Below are 4,879 nucleotides of genomic sequence, written 5' to 3' on the forward strand. Positions count from 1 at the left end.
CGTTTGGGTTTACCTATATTTTGGGCTTAATTTTTATAAAATTATTAGAGTCAACTATACTTAATTGGCTTAGTCCATTTTGGCGACATGGGATGTAAAAAACAGAAAGAAAAACAATGAGATGGAATAACTCAAAGCTGAATCAAAATCGAACATTTCTAAATAAAATAGAATGTAATAGACAAAGAATTCACCCAAACAAAATTCTGGTGTGTGTGTATGAAAATGAGAATCATGTATGCATGAAAATCATATGATCTATAGCCTAACCTGACAATCCATAGAAAGGACCTAATTTGATAGCATAAAGAAAGAATGGTTATTAAAGCAAAAAAGTACATACATGGTTTTAAGAACATTATAAATTGTTGTCACTTGACTAAAGAAAATATATATACGAATGAATAAATAGTTTGCTCTCATTACACTTGATACCATGGCATCAGGAACTCCCCATATCCAAAAAAAAAACATTTGATCAACTTCAAATATTTCTAAGTGAGGCTAGCTAGCAGCTGCTAACCATTCACCCCAACCATCCCACCTCAAACATGGAGAAAGAAAATGGTGTCTCCACTTCAGTTGTTGCCAGTGTCTTGCTTGCATTTGTAATCACCTTTTTGTACACACTGGCATTGAAGTAGCCATCACTGTACCTAATGAACAAATACCTGACCTTGCCAAGCTTTCCTTTGCTCAGCAGTGGATCATTACTCATGTGCTTCCTTACACTCCAGCAACAAATGTTGTTCTCATCTTAGTAGGTAATGAGGTCTTATCAACGGCGAACAGATTACTGATAGTAAGCCTTCTTCCAGCTATGCGAAACCTCCACACAGCCCTTGTTGGCATGTCTCTTGACCGTCAAATCAAAGTGTCCACACCACATTTATTAGGCATATTATCCTCCTCTAGTCCCCCTTCAACTGGGAAGTTCCGAAAAGGCTATGATACTGTTGTGTTAAAGCCATTGCTTAGCTTCCTAAGAGCCACCAGTTCTCCCTTCATGATAAATCCATATCCATTCTTTGGCTGCTTAGCTGACACACTTGATTATGCTCTATTTAGACCCAATACAACATTGAAGCTCCTTGGCTTCTCGGATTTGGCGATTGTTATTACTGAAACTGGTAAGAATAACTCAAAATTTAAAGTGCAGCACACACAAAATTCTCTTTTCAATGGAAAATGATTCACATCCATTACCCAAAACAATTCATACAAAAAGAAATCTCTAACCAAAAAATACAATAAGAATAACTCAAAATTTAATATAGATATCAATATATTCATTGAAAAAATAGTGAAAAACAGATTACTAAAAAAAACTTACAAAACAATGAACTGGCGAATTGCTTCCTCTTCCTTCGTCAATAAGAGAACTCTTCATTTTGTTGAGGTTGAGAACTCGTGGGTTTTGGATTTTGGGTGTTTTTATTTATTTGATTAATAGTAGCCCAAGGTATTTTGGGTTTTTAGGATTCCTAGTTGAAGTCGAAGAGGTTTTTTTTTTAAGATTATCAACAACCTTGTTACTAATAGCTGACACCTTAACTGATCTCTTCACTCTTAGTTTCCTACATAAACACAATAGCAGTTAGCAACTAAGCATAGGTAAGAGCAATAAACTAACATAAAAAATGATATGAAATTAAACCTTCTCTTTGAGGAATGGCATTTACCACTACTTCCACATTTGACATTTCCATCTGGTCCCTAACAGAATACCTCCTTTTGTGCATTTGTTGAGAACTTGATGACTGTGGTGCACCAATCAACTGGAAAGAGTTGCTACTCAAGTTAGCCACACTACTGTCCATGCTCAAAGATGAGATGAAAGATCTAGTGGACGACATGGTAGGCGTGCAACTCGGACTATCAAACTTAGAGCTTATGCTACTATTGCTCCTTAAATACATCATTTCAGCTTGGAATTTCATCTGCTGCTGCTGCTGCTGTTGAAATTGTAATCTATGTTGTTGTTGTTGTTGGAATAATTGATATGGAGTTAAAGGAGGATGTTGTTGAGTGAGGTTGAAAGAACTTTTAGAAACATACCCCCTATCTAATACCGAGCTTTCGAGGAATTTTTTTGAAGTAAGCTGCATAGTAGTCTTAGCTGTTGAATTCAGATCTATCAAGAAGTTGAAGAGTCTGGGTTGAAAAACCTTTTAAAGTAGTTGGGCTGTCTAAGAAGATATTTTTAGGCAAGGAAGATTGAAAGTGATCATTTTTCAATTTTCTCACTCTTCCATGACCAGAATTAGTACTAAGAAGAGACACAACTTTCTTAAACTTAAACACAGTATTCCCAGTTTCCATCATTAAGTTTCTATACTGAGTCTAATCTAAGTGTTTAGATAAGAGACTAATAACTCTATAGCAGCTCTTAACAGCTGCTTTGTTAGCTACTTCAACCAACCTCTTCCATGACTCCTTCACACCCCAAATACTCAAAAACTCCAAAATATACTCATACATTCAAACACTCATTTTCGTGGGGAATGCCTGAGAATCCCATATGCGACTTAGACTTAGTGAGAAAACTCCAAGTTTTCAGGTTCAATATATGGATTTTTTTCCAACTAAGGATATCACGGAATGAATGTAATTCTTACAATAGTAGCAAAAACTACTCTAAGAACATAAAAGTTAAAAAAAATATACTCACCTTTAGGAGCGTTTTGGGTCAGCCAGTGCAATCTCAACTCTCAAGTAGCTTATCATTTGCCATAATCTTCTTCAAGTCTGCTCCATTAAATCCACCGTTCCAAATCTAAGCTGACAAATAGAAAAAAAAAACAATTTAATTATAGACAAACCTAAATAGATTCATCAAAAAAATTGGTCATGACATATTGCTTTTTTCATATCTTCATAAATGTATGATATAGTCACTACTGTCGAGTAGTTCCAAGATATTGAGACATATACCTACTATCTCCTCCTATGTGAACAATGGTCACCATCAATAAAGATGGTTCATCCTTAAAGTTTGTACCTTATACCTATTAGCAAAAACACCATCTTTCTAATCAAATTAATATGGACCCCAAAAATTCAAATACCCTTTCTCTCCTGTTCAATATATTTATCTCAATTGATTGTGCGACGATCAATTAATTCAACAATTTAATATTTACCATTTATGTGAAAAAACTTAAACTAATGAGGTACAATTCAAACTACTGAAGATGTATTACATGGGAAATGGCTTTTATTTTTTATTTTTTTTTAAATATTTAAAGAACAAATTGCCATTCATGAAAAAATTAAGTAATTTACTGTCATTGTTTTTAGAATGGGAGTTTTTGGAAAAAGAATATATAGACAACGACGGAGAGAACCTTATTGCGAAACTGAAGGTTATGGGGGAAAATTGCTTACTTGATCGAACTGCCTAGAACGGCCTTACTGCCTTCTTCTTCATTGTGATTGGGGGTTTCCTTTTTCTGTTAAGAAGAAGAAGAATTGCGTTTTTATATAGCTTCGATTGAATAGACATTTTAAACCCAAAAACAGGTGTTAAGATTTGTTCAATTGATAAATACTATGAAAATTGTAGGTCATGACTCAGATTACGAAAAATCAGAGTTATTTAATTAAAAGAACCAAAGAGAGAGGGAGAGCACCTTTTCCGTATGACCTCAGTGCTATCTGAATCAATCCCTGAACTCCAACCATTAGAAAAATGCACTTTGATACGATTTCGCCGCGGCAACCAATTGTTTCCAACATCTTTCATTCGAAATTAAGGCAGTAGAAACTATTAATTGATTCTGAATCAATTGGTGGGCTTAATTGCTTCTTCTTCCTTAGTCAATAAGAGCTCTTCAGTTTTTTAAGGTTGAGAACTCGTGGTTTTGGCTTTGGGTGTTTTATTTTTTTCGGTTAGTAGTATTTTGGGTCTTGAGGATTCCTAGTTGAAGTCGAAGGTTTTTTTTTTTCTTAGATTCAAATTTTGTGTTTGAATAATTCGTAGTGATCGCGAATTGGTTTAAAGATTGGGCGTGTAATTGTTTTGTTCTTATTATATGTATCTCGACAACATTTATCCAATCTCCAGCAAATCCAACGTCTCATTTATTTTGTAGTAGGGACCGAGTCGCAAATAATCAAAATATTGGTCTGACTTTTAATTAACTTTGGGTACCCACTTAAAAAATGTGCTGACATGGCCTCCTGAAAACCCATATGAGCATTTTCGCCCACTGTGCAATAATGGTTTTAGATAAGGTAATTGAGATTTCAAAACAAATTAATCGATTTGAATAAAATAGCTAGATATGAGCTAGCTTACCACTGGATGGCATGCATTAGCATAGCAATAACATCATCACTTCGTTATTATCTTTTGCTTGGACGTGCGAGTGTGCGACAAGTATGATTTCCTCCTCCCTCTTTGTATATATCGAACTAATCAGATTTTGCATGTAAGTTTTAATTATGGTGTGTTTGTTAAATTTTAACTCAGATAAAGGAAAGGAAATAAAATGGGCGGTCACTTAAGTATTTGATCTTACTAAAAAAAAAAAAAAAAAAAACTAAACTGTACTGGCTTACCGAATGACTGCATGACGTTTCATGGTTGCCATATTCTCTCTTGCTGGACGTCGGCTAAGGTACGCCTCTCTCTTCTTTTGTCTGTTTATATAGAGTCTTGTGTACCGCACTACCGCCTCATGATTAGGGGTGATAAAAGGGCCGGGCCGGGCTAGCCCGCCCCTCAAACCATAAAAGCCCTCGTGATTGAGGGCCGGGTCAGCCCGCCCCTATTTGATATTGAGGGCCGGGTCGAGTAGGGTCAAGCATGAAAACTCAAGCCCTTAACCCGCCCCTCGGCCCTCATTTTTGAGGGCCAAATGAGGGCCGGGTCGGG

The 4,879-nt window shown here is 35.8% G+C and overlaps 1 long non-coding RNA gene across 5 annotated transcripts; it reads right to left on the minus strand.

The window, feature by feature from the left end:
- Positions 1 to 281: 281 nt before the first annotated feature.
- LOC147496273 (uncharacterized) lies at positions 282 to 4,673 on the minus strand. 5 transcript variants are annotated; one of them, XR_015194605.1, is made up of 6 exons: positions 4,564 to 4,673; positions 3,633 to 3,738; positions 3,388 to 3,452; positions 2,672 to 2,781; positions 1,334 to 1,778; positions 282 to 1,127 (listed from the first exon to the last, which is right to left on the minus strand). It is a non-coding gene; the product is annotated as an uncharacterized LOC147496273 (long non-coding RNA). The 5 variants fall into 5 exon arrangements; XR_015194602.1 differs by having other exon boundaries at positions 3,633 to 4,416; positions 4,564 to 4,667; XR_015194604.1 differs by lacking the exon at positions 4,564 to 4,673 and adding an exon at positions 4,301 to 4,553 and having other exon boundaries at positions 3,633 to 4,211.
- Between the last annotated feature and the right edge of the window lie 206 nt (positions 4,674 to 4,879).

The sequence above is a fragment of the Coptis chinensis genome, chromosome 5 (assembly GCF_015680905.1).
Source record: "Coptis chinensis isolate HL-2020 chromosome 5, ASM1568090v1, whole genome shotgun sequence".
Taxonomy (NCBI): Eukaryota; Viridiplantae; Streptophyta; class Magnoliopsida; order Ranunculales; family Ranunculaceae; genus Coptis; species Coptis chinensis.